The 21,375-nt window shown below is 42.8% G+C and overlaps 1 long non-coding RNA gene across 1 annotated transcript in view; it reads right to left on the reverse strand.

The window, feature by feature from the left end:
- Positions 1-226: 226 nt before the first annotated feature.
- LOC118900221 overlaps positions 227-21,375 on the reverse strand; it is a 41,391-nt gene continuing 20,242 nt past the window's right edge. Inside the window, exons 2-3 of the long non-coding RNA XR_005021063.1 lie at positions 1,875-1,975; positions 227-424 (exon numbers count right to left, since the gene is read on the reverse strand). This is a non-coding gene — a long non-coding RNA (uncharacterized LOC118900221). The remainder of the gene's footprint in view (positions 425-1,874; positions 1,976-21,375) is intronic.

Here is a 21,375-nt window from a genome sequence, read left to right on the forward strand (position 1 = left end):
AAAGTTTTCACAGCGTTCTTCAGACCAGAGCACTATTTTACAGCCAAGTTTCTGAACTTTTTTTTTCAAAGGAGATTTTTATCCTGGAAAATGTGACAACAGAACTCCAGGGGCGTGAACATGCTGCTGTAATTACTCCTCCAGACACAATGAAACCAACCCAAGTTAATTATTTATCAAAACCAACCCACTCTCTGAAAACATCTTTGTTTTGGCAGAATTTTTTTCTTTCTCCAGGAAATAGGTCAATAGTTTTTCCTCCCACATTTCTTTATCATAGTATCTGACTTTCGGAATTAGCTATGTCAAATCTTGAGACATTTGCCAAGCACCCAGGTGGGCTGGCAAGGGTGCAACAAGAGTCCTGGGGCTTCTGTTTCCTAGGTTCTTCCCATTTCAGCATTCCTCATCAATAAGAGTGAGCCTGAAAAAAGAAAAGGAGACAAAGTGTTGTTTAAGTTATCTTCTATATGTCAGGCCCTATAAGAGGCACAATGTTACATTGTTTTGCTTAATCCTACGAGACAGTTGTGAGTATGCCCACTTTACAGATAATGGATTTAGGCTCAGAGAGGTTAAATAATTTTCACACACCATTCTCTATATCTATTCCATGTACATGGTTTTCCATGTCTGATAAGGAGGGGGTATGAACTGTGTAAATGAAGTTGCTGTTGAACTAAGACTTGACCCTGGTGATTTAGGGAAGCTGATGGGACCAGATATGAGAGATGGCATCACATACACCAAATGAGTTCATCTATATTAATTTGATATCTCTGATGTCATTGCTCCAATTTCGCCCTACAGATGTTCCTAAGTCCCCATGATAAGTTCTTTACTTTTGTGCTGCCCATGTCTATGCTCACCAGTTTGAATCAGATGCAACAGAAAAGATCAGTTGAAAAGAAATAGGAGAAAAGTAGGTAAAGAAACAAGAAGAAAGGTATGCTAGAGAAGAAGAGAAGAAAAAGGACCTGTACCTTGAGACTTCCTAGACTTTTAAGATTTTACTGTGAACAGCATGGTTCCATAGCTAAAGCACTGAGCTGGGGGTAAGGAGACGAAGCGAGCTTTGCCACTCGTCACTGTTTTAGCTCAGGTCAGCCTTCTGTCTGGGCCTCAGTTTTCCCATCTGGTATAATCAGTATGAATTTCTTTACAACTCTCGGAGCCAGATCTCCAAACTCGGTTTCAAGTACTAGAGCTTCTAGCCAACAGATAGATGATACATTCAGTGTCACACTCTTGAGCACTTTACCCTCCAATTGTCCAAGGACCTTGAGGGCTTGCATATTCTAAAAGGGGTCTACAGAACATCCACTTCTGAGCAAGCCCTCTCTGCCTACTTCAGCTGCCATCCTAGCCGGCAAAGCTTCTCCCTGCCACACAAGGCCGCTGTAGAGCGCTGGCCCACTCCTCTGTCGCTGGCACTGCTGGTACATGCAGAACAATGTCTGGCTTGTCTCAGCTCTGGCACAGGCCAATATAATCCTCCAAGGAAGGGTGGACACTGGGTGACTCCACGCCCACAGGGCCTCACTTACCCAGGGGCTGCTCCCCACTGAATCCTGTAGGTGGTATCTCTTCGAGCCCAGCCTTTGCAATAACACCCAGCCATTCCATCTTCATCCTGCCCAGCCTCAGAGATGCTGTGCCCATGACGAACCATTATACACAAACGGATCAAGTTTTCCTGGGCTTAATCTCAAAGCAAGGCTAAACATTTGTAAAGATTCCTGAGCCCTTTTTCATAGATTTAGTACATCTAGGATAGAACTTAAGACACCAGAGATGATTCTCGTACAGCATGTCCTGAGTTCCCAAATTAGAGAAAAAGTGATTTAGAAACACAAATTGTTCTATTTACTTACTGAGTTTATGTGGGGTGAGGGGGAACATCTTCCATGAGCCGACCATCTAGGTTCTAGCCCACCCCAGGCTGAGCACTGATAGAAGCTTTCTGGTCACTCTCCTGTTAAAGCAACAAGAGTCAAAACAGAAATTGATGCCTTAATGGGTCATTTACCAATTCAGGATACCCGATTTCCATGCAGAAGTCGACCTGGAAGTTCTCTCTGAGATTCCTCCAGCTCTGTTATTTGAAGTCATACAGGGTAAAGAGTGGGAGATATTTTCACAGCGAGTTACTCTGAAGCAAAGGGCTGTGATGAGAACTAACACAAGGAAGAATGACTCCATTTGTCAAGGATAACTTGAGACTTTAACCAGAAGAAAATATACTTGGTTTTTTAGTTTTTTGGTTTTTTTACAATTTTTATATAGCTATCACTATTGTAGCAGAGCAAACAGTGCCCACCAAATATGCATGTCCTTGCTTTCATTACTTAGCTTCTCTGGCAGTTAGGCTTAGGCATGTAGCTAGTTCAAAACAGGGGACCGTGAGTAGAAGTGACATGGGTCATTTCTGAGTCAAGGCAGTTTTAAGCCTGTGTACCTCCTCCATGTCTCTCTTTCATTGCCGCAGGACCCTTGGAGACCTTGCATTCCAGATTGTGAGGTTACAAGACTGTGGAGCCTTTGTCAGCTTAGGTCCCTGAGTGACTACGTGGAGCAAAGTCCCTTGATTACTGCTGTTGATCATATCAAATGAGTGAAAAATTAAACTTTTATGTTATGAAGCCACTGAGGCGCCAGAGTTAATGTGTTACTGTAGCATATCCTAGTCTAGCCTGACTAATATAGCTAAAGTGGTAGAAAAAATTACTAAAAATTAATCAATTTAGTAAGTCAATGCTGCAGAAAAATTGGATTAGCAGGCTAAATGTTTTATTCAGTCTTGGAAAGTGTCAGCATGTGGCAGGTCTTCTATCTAATCTGTGGGCCCAATCTGTCATTTCTTAGTATGAAGGGGTAGGGAATGGAACTACCATTTGTGGAATTTCTTTATGCTAGGGACTTTGTATAAGTTACTGCACTTAATCCTCCTGATATCCTATGAGTTAGGTCTTATGACCAATTTATACAAGAGAAAAGAGAGGTTTGATGGTCATACATTCATAGGTAAGAGGTATAGGATTTGAAGGCAGGAGGGCCTGACATCAGTGCTCTCTTTATTATATTACATTGTCGCTCCCTAACTCTAGAAAAACAGAACTCCAAACTGGCACAAACTTCTAATGATTTTGAGGTGGGGGCTGGGATGGCTCAAGTCCTCTTCATTTTGCTGCCTGGAGTTTACAAAGGCCTCCCCAACAAGGTTCTGTACATCTGGTCTCTCCCTCTTTAAAAATTCCCCCTGGCACACCAGCTACAAGATCATTCTAAAACACAAAGCCTGTTGCCTCCAGGCTGGGAAACCTCTTTGGCTCCTCTTGTTCAAGTTCAAGTTCAAACTCCTTGGCTTGGCAGATAAAGTCTTTTCTTGTCATCCTTTTTTCTGCTACTGCCCCACTGAACTTGAGGTGCTCCCCAGACACAGGGCCTCCATGCTCTTTCATCTCCACACCTTTGCTCAGCTCTGCACTCTACTAGGAGTACACGTCCTCCCCAGTACCTACTGTTTTTCTCCATATTTTTCAAGATGCAGATCAAGTGACAATTTGTCTTTCAAACCTTCCCTAGCAGGATTAGTAGCCACCTTCTTAGCTTCCCCTGCACCAAAGATAGATAGATATAGATAGATAGATAGATAGATAGATAGATAGATAGATAGATAGAGATATATAGATATATATATATATATATAGATAGATAGATAGATAGATAGATATTTATATATATATGATCCCATGGGAATTTAGCCTCATTTGGGGGGCTTCTGTCTTCTCCTTGGCATAAGGGTTAATTAAATGTGTGTAACTCTTGGACTGATTGCTGGTTCCATCTCTTGGAGGCTGTATGACCTTGGGAAAACCTACATATCAAATTTTTAGTTTCCTCATCTGTTAAATTGTAATAAATAATAATGCTGAGCTATAGGTCTGTTTCAGTGGATGAAATGCAATAAATAATACAATGCAAGTGCTTACTTTGGTGCTCGCATATAGTAAGGGTTAAATAAATATATTTTATTTACTATTTTATTTATTCTTTTATCCCTCAGCCTTAGATAGGTAGGTCCCCAGGAAATATTTGTTAAATGAATAGAGGATCAAATGAATAATTCAGTTCATTCTGATGAATGAGCAGAGTGAGAAGACATACTAAGTACACAGAGATCTCCTGGAAATCTTAGTCTCAAATAGGAAGATGACCGTTTTAGTAGTGTGTGTGTGTGTGTGTGTGTGTATGTGTGTGTGTGCGCGCTTTCAACTCTTCAGCAAAATTTAGGCAGCAATTTGTATTGAATTTCAAAGTGAGAATTGCTTAGATGAGCTGAGGATTTTCTTCCTCAAATCCAGAGCTGAGGATTTTCTGTCCCAAGTCCAAAATCAGGACTACATAGATCTTGCAAAACATCCCTTGCGTTCATCCCTGATCAGTCTCTCTTTGGTGGAGTCGGTCACCCGTAGAGCGTGGACTCTAACGCCTGTCGTAAGGTGCTGTGTATTTGGTGGCATCAGGATTCATCCAGATGACCAGCTGCGCACATCCCAATTCCCACAGACCATCTAGAGTCTGGCTAGCCAGTCAAGAGGGAACAAAAACATCTCTCTCGGGAGATGTCGTTCTTTCTTTCTCCAGTCTGTGTGATTTAGCAGGACCATCAAATGGACAGATGAGATAAAAGATGAGATGCGATAAGGCTGATGGTGCCAAGCATCCTTCATAAAGGGCTTTCCCTTCCGGGCATTTCTACCTCTTTCTTACATTGCTTGTTTCCAAGACTCATCCTGCTTTCTGGACCTCTTTCTCAGGTTCTTTTCTCTCAATAGTGAAGTCAGACACATACCCTCACCTTTTCTTACATTCCTTTCTATTTCCGGTACAATCTGTCAGTGGAAAGCAATCTGTGATATCACTCTGTATCAGGAATCCTTACAGTTGTAAGTAACAGCATTAAAAAAAAAAAAAACAAAAAACCCCAGAAATCTCAAACCAACTTCCTGCATTATAAGTTCACTTAATAGAAAAGCTTTGAGGTCGGGGAGCAGCAACGCTGCTCCTCTGCTGTCCTCCAGGTTCTGCTCTCCTCTTGGTCTTGGTTTTGCCTGTACGATGGCTTCCCTCAAGTTTGTGGGATGACCACCAGCAGCAGCTGGGGCCACATGCTTCCTGGAGAGAGGAGAATCCCACACACATCAATGCAAATGGCTTCACTTCACTCCACTGGGGCCCCAGCGTAACCACCAAAGTCTCCTTGGCTTGAGCCTGGGTGGGAAGGAGGGCCCATCCACAGAGATGGGCACTGGATCAGTCCCTCCCAAATTGCAAGGCTGACACCGGATGGGGGACGCAGCACGCTGCCCTGCACATTTCTTCCCTCACTCTCTCAATCGCTTTTATTTGCTGCGCTCAAGTTCAAATGAATTCCCACATTCATTTTTTTCTGATTTATTTTGTTCATAAAAATAATACATGCTTATTTTAACTGAAGAGAAAATTTTAAAAATAAAATAAAAATAGAATGATCCAAAATGTCCACTAAGCATAGGAAACACAAACATTTTGGCAGGTGTGCTTTTCTGCTGTGACTTTTTTATACGTGGTCGTATTCACTCTACGTGCATACAGGTTTGATTTAACACTGTGGTGCTAGCATCTCCATAGGTTGTTGGAAATATTCTAAGGGCTACATATTCTCACATATAGAGGAACAATGGTTTACTTTAACGTTCCTCTGTGGTGGTACAACGGGTTTTTCTAATTATTCATTATGAGAAATAGTACTTTAACAAATATCTTTAGATTCCAGATTATTTCCTTACGACAAATTCCCAGATACGTATTCCCAAATTATTTTCCAAAATGAGTGCCTCAAAGTAAACTTCTCTCCACAGTATAAGAAGGTGGCTGTTTCACTGTTTTTCCACCTGCACCAGGGATTGTTTGTAATCTTTACTAATTTGGGTAGAAAAAAGGGGAGAGGAGCGTCCTGTTGCTGTTTTCATTTTCATTGCTCTGAATAACATCACAGATACTTTTTTTGAATGTTAATTAATCATATATTTCCTCTTTTTATGCATGTTCATATACTTTCCCCATTGTCCATTGAGACCTTAGTGTTTTACTTATCAATTTTCATAAAATTTCCATACTCCAGCAAAGATATTAATCCTTTGACATTTGTGCCAATTTTCCATTTTCTGCTTTAATTTGTTTATGTTAATTTTCACATACAGAAGTGTTATATTTTTATGTAGTCAAATATATCAATCTTTCCTTTTGGTATTTGTGTTGGTTTTAAGATTATAAAGCCATTCCTAATTCAGATATTTAATCAAATTTTAATTTAAATTTTTCTTTCATTCCTGTGGTTTGATCTTAACTGCTAATCCTAGGTACTTCAAGTGTCCTTCCTTGACAAGGTCTTTACTTAAGCATGTCTCAGTGAATCCCAGTTTAATACAGGACAGATCTGTCCTCTATATATAAAGAGGTTGGCTGACCCATTAAATCATCTGCTCTGAGAAATCTCTTCTCCTGTGTAGGTGGCTTGAAGGAGACAAGACAGCCAGCAATGAAAGAAGAATCGATGTAAGGTCCTGATATTGGTTTCCTTCTCTGATGCTCAGTTTCCCCATTTGTAACATAGGAGCGTCTGACCAGGTTTTCTTTTAGTTTTTATTGGAGTATAGTTGCTTTACAGTATTGTGTTATTTTCTACTGTACAGCAAAACAAATCAGCTGTACGTATACATATATCCACTCTTTTTTGGATTTCCTCCCCATTTAGGTCCCATATGACCAGGTTTTCTTTAAGGTATGTCTCAGGTCTGACTTTCGTGTTTCCAGAAAATACTTTTTTGTTTCTATGCATGTCCTTATGGTTTCTTGCTTCCCTAATTCCTTCTCCTACGCCTAGGATGACTTGCATGAGATCAACGTCAGATGCACCTCTGTTTACAATGTGTATTTTATGGTGCTTGACCCCCAGTTTCCACGGGCTCTGCTATCCAAATCCAACCCATCTACTGAGGGAAGTAGCCGTACGCTGTTCTTAGTACCAGGTGATCAGCAATTGGCTGAACGGTGGACATCCTATCCAAGGGGGCTTGCCCATTGGCCAGACTCTACCCCCATGAGGGTGTCATGAAGGACATTCTCCAGTGGGACCAACAGTAATTAGCTAAGCCAGTCACACAGACACCCTCCACAACTTGGGCTGCAGCGTACAGACATGACTGTCCACTGATCTTGGGATCTGATTGGAGCAGGTGGAAGTAGAGATGCTATGAACACATGACTTCTCACAGCTCATGAGAGAGAGATGGGGAGAGAAGTGGGTCCGTAGGCTGTCTTGGTTTGAAGCTTATGCAAGTTTAATTCTGGTCTACACTCATCCTAACAATAAACCTCTCTTGTCTTAAGATGGTTTTTGTTTTTTGCCAACAATAATCTGAGTAACATTCCCCAGATGGTTTCCTTCCCACTCTTATTCACATCCTTTCATTACTGTGTCTGGGGCGGGGCTCTGCTGCTTCTGCATTACACCATCAGCCAGGAGACATTGAGCGTTTGGGGAAGTGAGGTGACCAGTTGGACGCAGGGAAGACGTGACACTGAGAATGTGCACACAGACACATACTCCCGGCTTTCACTCCCACTAACGGTCTGATGCTTCATGTATACTCGGAACAGCCTCCCAGCCTCAGCTCGTCCCACAGAGCCCTTTAACTGGGCAGGATGGACTTAACTGTGCAAAGGTACTCGTTGCCTTCTTATACCAGCCTTGCTGAGAATTGCTTTATAGAAATGTCATCATTGTGCCCAGGGCTGGCCCCAGGCAAGACTGGGAAGTGGGAGAAGTTAGCATTTGGCTCTCCACACACCTCTCTGGGCCCGCTCCCTCCTGCTGACTGTCAGCTGTGCCCATGCCCCGCATCTTGCCATTAAAAACTGCCCTGTCTGTCTCCGGCTTCCTCAGGGCCCTGCTCTCAGCTTGAAATATACCAGAGGGTTTTCCTTAACAGGAATCTCCTAAGAGTCAGTGCCTTAACCCCAAATATTTTCAAGTGTGAAAGATGACTTTGAGTAGTAAGAAACTTGTCTGTTTAAAGGAACCATCAAGCACACAGAGCCAGCCCAAACCCTCACGCCAGTCACAGCTAGGAGACTGAAGCCTTGCCCTGGTTCTCCCCATGCTCCTTTCTGGCTTCTTCTGTTTGTCTCCATGGTGTGATGCCTCCATTTCTCATGCAAAGGTCTGCCCTCCCTGTCACCCCAGTTCTCAGTGCTACGATCCTGGACAGGACCACTCTCTCCCCTCCCCTCATTCCTCATGCCCTCCCCAGCCTGGTCACCTCTCTAAAATAGCCACACCCTCATCTCACCCCATGGGCAGAGCTCCCCACTGGGGTTCTGACCAGGTCCCCCTGCAGGATCTGGACAGAAGTGACTCTAACACAGGAACCCCAGACTGTCAGGTAGGCTCCTGGCAAAACTCTCACGTCTTACCATCCTGGGTATAAAACAGATCCAAGCCTCAATCTCCTTACATATGAAATGAAAGTAATAATAGTAGCCACTTCCTAGCATTCCTATGGGAGGTGAGCATTAGTAATGTAATAGACATGAACAGTGCCTGGCACAGAGTAGGTGATCTGAATCTTGCCTAGTAATAGTAGCACTTACATTATTCATAGTGATGTTAACCTGTGTTAGATCCCCTGGGCCAGGTCCTGCACGTGAACTGTGTAGGGGCTCTGGGCCAGGTGGGGGCAGCAGAGAGCTATATGAGGACAAGCTGGGACCAGTGGGCCACCTGGGAGTCCCAGGTGGAGGGTTGGCATCCAAGGCCAGTCACCGGGAAGAGCATGGCAAGATAAGACATGGAGCTGGGTGGAGTCTATTCCAACAGCCATCCTCTGGCCTCCCGGCCTCCTGTCTTACTGCCTCCAATTTCCCTCTCACCCTTTGCTAGAGTGGTCTTTCAAAATTTCAATTCCAATGTAGTCACTCCCTTGATTAAAACCATTGTATGATTCCTCTGCCCATGGGGAATGACCAATGCCGTTAGGCTGATATTCAAGGCCCTCCAAAAACAGACCATCACATCCCTATATCTTGCCCTTAACTCCACTCCTCATTCTTCCCACACTGGCCAAGCCAGCTATTCCCAAACACACCGCCAGTTTTCTTGTCTTCACTAAGGGCATTCACTGGCCTTTTCTCTGCATGTCAAAATCCGGCTCGTTTAGCTCCAATGCCCTCTTTGCCATGAAGAATTCCTGGTTTACCCCGGCACTTGCTAAAACACGTCTCTCTTCAGATCTCGCTCAGTCCTTCACGTCTGCCTTTCTAGTGGTATTTGTCATGGCCAGCATTATTCTAGAATGATAGAGATGACATCTCACCTTCCCTGATGCAATGATTTCTCAGAATCTGTCTCCTTTTCTGTAAGAGGGAGTAAAAACTGCTTCCCTGTAGTATGTTGAAGGATACAGAAGATGATGCATGAAAAGTACCTCGAACTGGGCCTGGTGCATGGGAAGGGCTCAGTTACCAAGGTCTCTCATTATATCATCATCATCACCCTCATCACCAGCGTTATCACTAGAGGGACACTGCCCCTGAATGGTCAGGGATTTACAGGCTTAAGTTCTCAGCCTGCCCCTAAGACAAACTAATTTACCAAAACAAAATAAACAAACAAACTACTAAAAACCTTTTGTTTGGGGCAGGAATGGCAAATTCAGATCACAGGGCTGGAGGGAGGCTGCCGGGAGCCACAGAGCCACGGAGACGTAGGAAAACCTCCCGTGGAGGAGAAGGGAGAGCAGGTAAAAGAACAAACTAGTACGGTGACAAGAGAAGAAACTTTTTTTTGTTGTTTAGAAAGACAGTGATGTTTTCAATAAAAATTTCAACCCGGAAATTAAAATTTAAACAACATAAGTGCCTCCGAGAATCGAGTGGCAGCAAGCAGTCCCTTAATGGTGCTCTGCACAGCTTTTATTTTTTAATGTGGAGAAGGAAAGGATTTGTCATTAAAGTTTAAAAATAATCAGAATCAAAATCCCTTTTGTTCCTGCGGGCTGGCAGAGCTGAGGGGCCGATTGTGTGCGCTGAGTGGGTGTCCAGGAAACAGTAGTCATTTGTGTGCGTGTGACAGGAGTCGAGTCCAAATCTAAATTTAAGCAAGTGTTGGCCTTCTTGGAACCCATAATTTTTGGATCAATTATCCTGGACTAAGTGTCTGAGTTTCTTGCTCTCTCTCTCTCTGCTACATTTAATAATTACAGCACTTGAGCCAAGAATTTGCCGACCAGCTGTGGTGCCCTAACTGTCTGGTTCACTCATAATTTCTGGAACTTGATACAATCATGGCCTTTGAGCCAATTAGGGCAATATTTGGTGTGTTGGAAGTCTGCTCCCCACCCTCCCACCATCTCACCCGGGTGAGAAACAAACAGCCCATGTCTATCCTGCAAGAGAAATCGTGTGTTCTCAGATCTTACCCGGCCATCGCACCCATGGATTCTGCCTATCCCATTCCTCCCCACAGATTGGGAAAGAATGGCACAACTGGTGGGCTGGAAAGAACCTGATCTAAGAGTCCGATAGCCCAACAGCTGTGTGACCTTGGCTTAATGGCCAACCCTCTCTGAGTCTTAGTTTTCTGTCGGTAAGTAGCCAGACTACTTGAGTTCAAATCCTGTCTCCATCACATTCTAGTTGTGCAACATTGGGCAAATTACTTTATCTCTCTGAGCCTTAATTTTCTCATTGGCAGAATGGGGATGATGTTAATATTAACTATCACATATAGTTTGCGAGAATTTAATGAATTAAGACAATTAAAATCAAACACAAAACACACACTCCTAGAACTTAAACGCCATAAGGGCATGTTTTTTGTCTGGTTTGTATGCTATTGTATCCTTAGGACATAGAATAGTGTCAGTAATTTTCCATGGATGAATGAATGTATAGAATTTATTTTTATTTGTTCACTATTCACTCTCAGGTTATGTCCAAAAATGATTTGTTATGATCCATGTTTACCACAGGGCAATCATAATGAAACCAGAACATCAAAGACCAGGATAAGGAAGAACAATCAAAAGTGTGATGTCCTTTCACTTAGAGCTTCCTGGCCACCAAAGCTATAAACCAAGCAGCCTAAGAGACTCCTTCCAAATCTAACATTCCAGGAGTCTGACTTTTAGAGTCAGAACCAATAGTTCTGACTTTCATTGTGACCTTTGGCAGCTCTCTCACCCTCTCCTAAGTCTCAGTTTTTCCATCTGTAAAATGTGAGAACTCAACCAAAGGAGCTAAGATTCATTCTTGGATTTTAGCTTTTCTTTTCGCATTTGGCCATAGGGAGATAAAAATAAAAGAGATTTGATTTCTATCATCAAAGAGTTTATGAACCTGCAGGAGAAATAAGGTTCATACATACATAACTCTCTAATTCAAGCTGGAAAATGGTACTTTAAGAATGTTACCAAAGGCTAAAGGAATGATGAAGAAAGATAAATATGCCTGCTTAGGAGGACTTGATAATAGCTTTAGAAAAAAGCTGCAGATTGTGATAACCCATGAAAAATATTAACAGATATTCACAAGAAAAGAATTCCTAACAAGTGAGAAGATGGGAAAAAGCAAATAGGTATAAAATTGCAGCTTAGCTAATAAAGTGAATGTAATGTACTGGGCAGAGATATGGAAGGGCAGATGTGTGTGCTGCTAACTCCCCACCCTCACCTATGGCAGACCTCACCAATCAATCACAGAGCTTCATCCTGCTGAGTCAGGATGTAGCCTCAGAATCCTTCTCAACACCGTGTTCCAGGCAGCCACTCCCAAGTGATCACAGTGGATACACAGAATGAGACCTCTTTACCATCTCGATTTAAGGTATATATAAGCCAGTAGTGGAAAAGAAGACTAGACCAAAGTGCAGAGGGCCTTGAATGTCAAGATCAAGAATACGAATAATGAAAACATTCTGCTGAATGTGGATTCAGCTGCTCCTTACATTGGTATGATAACCACGTAGTCTGTGGGCAACACACATTATTGTAAAATATATACACTGAGCCTGGAGGAAACGAATCCCTCCCCGCCGAGGCTTTCCGCCATCATCTGGGACGTAATCCACCGCCCAGGCGGCACAGTGCCTGGCTTGTGCTTAAACAAGGATTGTACTGTAGCAGTGTTCTCACATCACACTGTGGAAAGGAAAGCAGCGCTGGAGACCTTTGCCAAAGTTGTCAAAGGGGCTGCCCTAAAACGTAAATGTGGCCTCTGCACATTCTTAAAGCGACGCTAGTGATCATCTCTGTGGTACCAGGGCCGGCACAATTATCCTGTTACCATCCAATGGCTGCTCTGGATGAATGTGTCCCTGTGATGGTTCCATTTAACTGTCTCCAGGAAAAGGAAAATCTATCGAAAGGAACGTGAAACAGAATTCCATGAGCTCATGTCTGGTGGGGAAAGAAAACGGCATCTGAGGGTGATGGGAAGTGAATCATATTGTTTCTCGGCTCCAAGCGTAATCCTATCCTCCTGCCCTCCTCCAGGGAACCTCCACTCTCAGCCTCAGTATGTGGGGACATTCTGGCAGCAGGGAGTCAAGGGAACCCGGCCATGGAGTGGCCAAGACCTCAGCTCCAGGCCCTGTGTTTTTGGGTGAGTTTCTCTTTATATCAGCATTTGTTCATACCCTACCTCCTTACGAAACAGTTTCCAGGTGCGTCACTTAAACACTTTTAACATAATATAAGGAAATAAAATTAAAATAAAAGATGCACACCTATTAAGAAGAAAAGATTAGGCAAATGTAAGGTGCAGGATTATAAAAATGAAACCTGAATTAAGGCAGGCCATTTCATCTTTCTGAGCCTCAGTTTCTACAACATAAAATAGAAGAATAATATCTTATTTATAAGATTGTCATGACGACAATTATTCCAAAAAAAAAAAAGGAAAATGCGTCAGAATGGGAAGATTACTGAACAGGTTGTCAGGAGACTCAGGTCTAGTCCAGCACTGCATGTGAATCGGGTGCTCCCTGGGGCTTCTCCCGGCTCATTCCATGAGGTAGGGACGCCTGAGAGGGCATAGAGGAGCAGGAAAGGCAGCAGGGAGGGATGAGGAGTAGTGAAGTATCTTACTTCAACTCATTACTAAAGTATCATTTTTTTTTAACTTTTTTTTTTAATATAAATTTATTTATTTATTTGTTTTTTTTTTTAAGAAATTCACATTCTTATTTATTTATTTATTTGATTGATTGATTGCTGTGTTGGGTCTTCGTTTCTGTGCGAGGGCTTTCTCTAGTTGTGGCAAGCGGGGACCACTCTTCATCGCGTTGCGCGGGCCTCTCACTATCGCGGCCTCTCCTGTTGCGGAGCACAGGCTCCAGACACGCAGGCTCAGTAATTGTGGCTCATGGGCCCAGTTGCTCCGTGGCATGTGGGATCCTCCCAGACCAGGGCTCGAACCCATGTCCCCTGCATTGGCAGGCAGATTCTCAACCACTGCGCCACCAGGGAAGCCCCTATTTATTTGTTTTTGGCTGCGTTGGGGCTTCATTGCTGCGCGCGGGCTTTCTCCAGTTGCGGCGAGCGGGGGCTACTCTTTGTTCCGGTGTGCGGGCCTCTCACCGCGGTAGCTTCTCTCGTTATGGAGCACGGGCTCTAGGCATGCGGGCTTCAGTAGTTGTGGCGCACGGGCCCAGCTGCTCCGCGGCATGTGGGATCCTCCCGGACCAGGGCTCGAACCCGTGTCCCCCTGCATTGGCAGGCAGATTCTCAACCACTGCGCCACCAGGGAAGCCCAAGTATCATTATTAATTGTATCTTTGGAATATTTTTTTTCTCATGACTATATCAGGGGCAATCATTAATGTGGCAAATATCATGTGACTATCTCATCTGTACCTGGTCCAGAGGGACAAACTTCCATGTGGGTGTTCTAGTGCCTTCTCAGGCCATGCCAGTTACAAGAGGTAGGAAGGACTGACCCAGATAACTGCAATGCAGAGCTTCTTGAGCTGAAGAAAGATGTAGATAGAGGAGTACAGGGCAGAGTAAGAGAGGGAGCCTGTTCCTGAGATAAAGGAAAGTTTCCTGGGAAGAAGAAACTGAGTTTGGCCCCAACAGGTAAAGTGTACAGGTAGGATGTTTCGAGTGGAAGAGATTAGGTAGGTCAAAGTGGAAAGACTGAAAAACACATGGGATTTGTGAAAAGAGTCGACATCTACTGGGTTTTCATAAGCTCATCATCAGTTTCCTTTCTTTGGCTAACAGCATCTAAATTCACCTTTCAGGAGTACCCACTCCCCTACACTCAGTCCATCTGGTTTGGATAAGACTGATCCCACCCCCACCTAACTCCAGGGGAAATATATAGTCCTGACCCAGCAAATTAGGGTATTTCATTCCCCTGGCCACAATGATTGGTTTAAGGATGGGCATGTGACTCAAGTAGATCCATTGAGACTCACACTGAACCTTTTGCTGGATTCCATCTTCCCACTGGACTTAGATGGAATGCTGTTCAGAAGCTGTAAGAGTTAGTGGATGTCTTGTCATGAAATGAATCACCCTGAGAAGGAAGTCACTACAAATAAAAGTAGTGCTAAGAAATAAAGCATGGTGATTTCTCAGCATCATTTGAATACCTAAATCCAGCCATACCTGAAGACTACACCTCCTGGCTTTTTTAGTTTTATGAGTTTAAAAATTCCCTTTTATTCTTAAGCCAGTTTGATTTAAATTTTTATCATTAACACCTGAAAGAATCTAGTGTAATATAAGGACCCTGGTCCAGAGGGGCTAAGGATATTAGCCATGGTTGACAGGTTCCACTGTAACCATCGAGGGAGTAGATTTTCAGGAAAAAGACCAAGCGGTCAAGGACCAAGAGAACCTAACCTAAAGGGACTAAGTGAATGTGAATCTGGGAGTAGAGTGGAAGATTCATTAGATGAAAATGCTGTTTTACTATTGTTGGAGAAACATTTGTCTGTCAACCTGAGAGAAATTGAGATGGAGCAAAGACAAGGAAAGTAAAGGCTTCTCTCACATACAGGTCTCCCATCAGGTCCTTAAGCAGCTACTCCTGGCGTATCCAGGAAGCAGCAAGTCTTTCATTCATGTTACCATGGCTATGGCAGCCATGTCGTTCAGTAAAGAGCACAGACTTTGAAATCAAACTCACTTGATTTCAGATCTCACTGGTTATAAACTCTCGCTTTCTGTTAATTCAGTGTCCTTAGCAAATGAAGGCTCAAAGTAGTTTAAGGCCACTTAAATGAGTAGCTTTATCCTTCTAAGCCTCAGATTCCTCCTCAGTAAATGTGAATGGTGATACCCACCATCATCTCTCACTGGAGATACCTAATTGGTCTCAACTTATTTTCAACCATGCAGCCAAAACAAACTTTTTAAAGGCAAGTCAGCTACGTCACTCCCATTAAAACATTTTCATGATTCCTGTCATCATTAGGGTGGTGATCCAAATTCATGAAATGGCTCTCAAGTCTCTGCATTGTCTAAAATCAAATCCTGCTTATCATTTGAGTCACCTAGATACTTTTCTCCTTGTTTCACTCGGTTTCTTGAAAAACTGTTAACAGTAAAACTATAATAATTAATAATAAGTGTGATACAGCACATTAACAAAGTGAAGGATAAAAATCATATGATCATCTCAATAGATTCAGAAAAAAAGCACTTGGCAAAACTCAACATCCTTTCACGAAAAACTCTCAACAAAGCAGGTATAGAGGGAACCTACCCCAAAATAATAAAGGCCATTTATGATGAGTCCACAGCTAACATCATACTCAAGGGTGGAAAGCCAAAATCTTTTCCTCTAAGATCAGGAACAAGACAAGGATGCTCACTCCTGCTACTTTTATTCAATATAGTACTGGAAATCCTAGTCAGAACAATTAGGCAAGAAAAAGAAAGAAAACAATTCAAATCAGGAAGGAAAAAGTAAAATTGTGTCTATTTGCAGAAGGCATGATATTATATATAGAAAACCCTAAAGACTCCACCAGAAATAATAAAGGAATTCAGTAAAGTTGCAGGATATAAAATCACTATACAAAAATCAGTTGCATTTATATACACTAAAGACAAACTATCAAAAAGAGAAATTAAGAAAATAATCTTATTTACATTAGCATCAAAAAGAATAAAACACTTAGGAATAAATTTAACCAAGGAGGTGAAAGATCTGCACATTGAAAAATAGAAGACATTGATGAAAGAAGTTGAAGAAGACACAAATAAATGAAATGATATTCCATGCTCATGGATTGAAAGAATGAATATTATTAAAATGTCCATACTACCCAAAGTAATCTACAGATTCAATGCAATCCCAATCAAAATTCCAATGGCATTTTTCATAGAAATAGAGAAGATAATCCCAAAATTTATGTGGAACCACAAAAGACCACAAACAGCCAAAACAATCTTAAGAAAGAAGGACAGAGCTGGAGCCAGCACACTTCCTCATTTAAAACTATACTACAAAGTTATAGTAATCAAAACAGCATGGTTTGGGCACAAAAACAGACACATAGATCAATGGAACAGAATAAAGTTCAAAAAATAAACCCATACATATATGGTCAATCAATTTACGACAACATGGATAGAACTTGAGGGCATTATACTAAGTGAAATAAGTCAGACAGAGAAAGACAAATAGTGTGTAATATCACTTTGACATGGAATCTAAAAAAGCCAAACTCATAGAAATAGAGACTAGAAAGGTGGTTATTACCAGGGGCAGGGGGTGGGAGAAATGGGAAGCTGTTGGGCAAAGAGCACAAACTTTCAGTTATAAGATGAGTAAGTTTTGGGGATCTAATGTACAGCATGTTGATTATATTTAGTAATACTGTATTATGTACTTGAAAGTTACTAAGATAGTAGATCTTAAATGTTCTCACCACAAAAAAGAAATGGTAATTATGTGACATGATAGATGTGTTAGCTAACCTATGGTGGTAATTATTTGCAATATATAAGTGTATCAAATCAACATGTCGTATACCTTAAATTACACAATGCTATCTGTCAATTATATCTCAATAAAACTGCAACAAATAGTTAATAATAAATAGTAATAGTTAATAATAAAAACTAACATTTATTGAGTACATACAAGATGCCAGGCACTGCTCTAAATGCTTTACTTGAAACAACTCATTTAATCCTTATGACAATCCTATGAAGTAGGTACTATTATTACCCCCACTTTATAGATGGGAAAACTGAAACACAGAGAGGTTAAATAAGGTGTCCAATGTCATCCAGTAAAGAATCACTATAGTCAGGTTGCAAACCTAGATGTCAGTATCCAGAGCCCATAGGTTAATTACTACATTATGCTACCTCTCTAAATGCATTCCACAGGATTTTCCCCATTTTGTAGCTGTGGTAGACTGAATAATGGTCCCCAGCTATATTCACATCATAATCTCCAGACCCTGTGAATGCTATCTTATGTGGTAAAAGGGACTTTGCAGAAGTGATTAAGGATCTTTACTTTAGATGAGATTTATCCTAGATTACCTGGGTTGACCCTAATGTAATCACAAGTGTCTTTATAAGAGGGAAGCCAGGGAGATTTGACTACAGAGAGGAGAAGAAAATGTGAGGATGGAGGCAGAGATTGGAGTAATGCAGCCAGAAGCCAAGGAGTGCTGGCAGCCACCAGAAGCTGAAAGAAGCAAGGAACAAACTCTTCCAGTCTCCAGAAGGAACCAGTCCTGCCAACAGCTTGATTCTCCTTCAGTAAAACTGATTTTGGACTTCTGACCTCCAGAATTTGTAAAAGAATAAATTTGTTTTGTTTTAAGCCATCAAGTTTGTGGTAATTTGTTACAGCAGCAATAGGAAACTAATACAGTGGCACTAACACAACTTGTTTTTTCTGGCGCATCCATTGCCTTCCTTAACTCCCACTTATTCTTCAGCTCATACCTTCAATTTCACCTTCTCAAGGCAGCCTTCCTTGACACCTTAACCTTATATTTGCCCATTATATCCTCACACAGCACCCCAGACTTCTCCTTAATACTCACTGCATTTGCGATTGTTAATGATTGTCGCTCATGTGACCAAATCCAAGGGACAGAGTACAGTGCTGTGTCTGTCTTATTCCTCATTGTATTCCAAGAGTCTAGCTCAAGGCCTAGCATGTTATAGGTTCTCAATAAATATTTGGTGAAATGAATACATACGTATATATATACATACATAGTTGTTCATAGGACTTGGATGCTTTCTAAAGATTATGAATGTGTAGAACTTGGTACAGGGCCTGACATTTAATAAGTTCCTGAGAAGTAGAGACCTATGTGGGATCTGGGACTTATCTGTGTGTCTTTTGAACAAAATCACAGACCTGATCTTAGATAAGTCCCAGGAGGAGTGCTCTGTTGTTGTATCTCCTTTTCCCTAACACTCTAAGCACTACTCTTTACTGCAAATTCTGGTAGTCACCCAGGCTTGACGACCACACTGAGTATTTTAGAAGGGAAAGGATCAGGGCATCCCAGAATACAATGAAACATGGAGGACTGCAGCAAAGCTACCTTCTGCTTTAAGACTACAGCAAGCCCTTTGGGCCAATCAACATGGTAGTCAGAATGGGTAATTCCAGCCCTTCCTCACCTTTCTAGTGTGTGTGTGAGCCTCCAGCTGGGCCAGTGACTGATTTTCCAGGCCCAGAGGAATTCTCATCATTTCTCAGGGATACGTTAGCTTGAGTTCGGTCCTCGCGCCAAGGCTCTGACAGCTTTATTAGCACCTATAATTCAATGTAAGCATCAATGTGTTGGGAAATACTTTGAGGCTATCTTTCAAAGTCAACTTAATTCCCTCTCAAATGCCTCTTTGTTTGCCAAAGTGCCATCCAGAAGACTTCCAGGTAGGCAGGAGATGAGCTCCAGACAGGGTATCAGCAGGACGTGTCTGCCGGGCGCCCAAGTCACTTTGCTGGTAGCTGATGTCATTTCCAGTTAGTGGGCTCCTGGCAGAGGTGCCTGCAGATGCTCAGATGACATCACTGGGGACCAGCCTGTCACCAAGGGAGTTAATAAATGGAGCCCAGCCCTGAGTCCCCGCTGCCCCCGGAAGTCACAATTCATTTCTTGGCTTTGCTGTGGGTCTAGAGAGTAGACACCCTGTGCTCCCACCCTGGCCAAGCCCCAGACAGCCAGTGCACACCCTCCTGCTGGCTGCTTTGTTTAAACAAAACAGAATGGGACATGCTGAGTTCACCCAAAAGTGCTCAGCAACTCCATAACAATAGAAACTGGACAAAGGTGATATAGCAGAGTTTACTGGTCATCTACTCAGCAGCCATTGCCATTTACCCTTCCTCCTGAGCTGGTAGAACCCAATTTTGCTCACATCTGCACCCTCCTCTAGGAAAGACTGGCCTATCCCCAACTTCGAGGGGTGGATCCTCATGGGTCTAAGCCAATCATTCATTCATTATTCATTCATTCATTCAACAAACATTATGTAGCACCTATTTTGTGTTTGGCATTGTTCTAGGCACTGAGGGTAAAGTCATGAAAGTATCAGACAAAGTCTTTGCCTTCATGAGACCTTAATTCTAGTTGGGGTGATAGGAAATAAACACACATATATATATTATATAATAAATATACAATGTCAAGCCAAGCAATGATATGTTTTATGAAGAAAATAAATCCAGATAAAGGGCTAGAGAGAAACAGGCTCGCTGTTTTAGATAAGGGGGCAGAGGGAGGTGATTATTTCAGCAGAGATATGAATGAAGGGAGGGTACCAGCCATGTGAATCTCGGAGGTGGGGGGTGGGACACATTCCAGCCAGAGGGAAGAGCAGGTGCAAAAGTCCCAGGGCAGGGATGAACCTACATCTTGAGACCAGCTAGAAGGTCAATGCAGCTGCAATGTTGTGAGCAGGGACTGAGTCATGGAAAGGACTTTGGATTTTTTTCTAAATGTGATAATGAATTATTGGGGGCTCTTCACTGAGAGAGAGAATTGATCTGATTTCCATTTTCACAGGATTACCATGGCTGCCATGTGGAAAGCCGACTCAAGTAGGACAAGAAGAAGAGCAGGAGACCGGTGAGCATGGTGAACCAGCGTGGTAGCCAGGGAGGGGGTGATAACTGGTTGGATTTGGGAACTATTTTGAAGGTAGAGGCAAAAGAATTTGCTGATGAATTTGGTGAAAAGAATGAAAGTTTGGGGCCCACACAACTAAGTAAATAAGAGTGCCATTAACTGAGATAAAGAACACCAGAGGAGGGCTTCCCTGGTGGCCCAGTGGTTGAGAATCCGCCTGCCATTGCAGGGGACACGGGTTCGAGCCTTGGTCCGGGAAGATCCCACATGCCGTGGAGCAACTAAGCCCGTGTGCCACAACTACTGAGCCTGCGCTCTAGAGCCCACGAGCCACAACTACTGAGCCCACGAGCCACAACTACTGTAGCCCGCGCACCTAGAGCCCCTGCTCCGCAACAAGAGAAGCCACCGCAATGAGAAGATTGCACACCGCAACGAAGAGTAGCCCCCGCTCTCCGCAACTAGAGAAAGCCTGCGCACAGCAACAAAGACCCAATGCAGCCAAAAATAAATAAATAAATAAATTTAAAATTAAAACAAAAAAGAACACCCGAGGAGGAGCATTTCTGAGTGGGAAGAGATCCAGAGCTTGGGTTGATACGTGCTGGGTTTGGGGTGCCTACTAGACACCGAGGTGCAGATGTTAAGTAGTCAGCAGGTGGATACAGGAGCGTGACGATCAGGAGAATGGTTGGTCCTAGTTCCCTGACCAGTGCATTGGTTAGACTTCAGCATGAGGTGCAATTCTAGACAATGAGACATGGCTGAAGGAGACCTCTGGGCAAGGCTTCCTCATTTCTAATGAGGAATGAAGGTTGGTTGGTTGGATGAATGAATGAATGAATCTCTAAGTTTCCATTCATCTCTGATGGTCATTCAAAAATTTTAGATGCACTGGAATTGGAGTTAGGAGACCTGGGTTCTATCCCTGGCTCCTTTATGAACTAACTGGAACCCTGGTCATGGGTATACCCTGAGCCTCAGTTTCTCTATCTGCACAATGAGGAAGTTGGGCCAGATAGTCTCTGTGGGCTCGCCTGGCCCCGCCACTCTACCCAGTTCTAAGAACATGGGCTTCGGAACCAAAAGCTCTGGGAGAAATAACTTTTCCCTGCTTGATGTGTGACCTCTGGCACCTCAGAGCTCTTCCCTGTCACCATTTCCTCATCTCTGAAATAAAGATTTCCAACATGAATTTCCATTAA

The sequence above is a fragment of the Balaenoptera musculus genome, chromosome 8 (assembly GCF_009873245.2).
Source record: "Balaenoptera musculus isolate JJ_BM4_2016_0621 chromosome 8, mBalMus1.pri.v3, whole genome shotgun sequence".
Classification (NCBI taxonomy): Eukaryota; Metazoa; Chordata; class Mammalia; order Artiodactyla; family Balaenopteridae; genus Balaenoptera; species Balaenoptera musculus.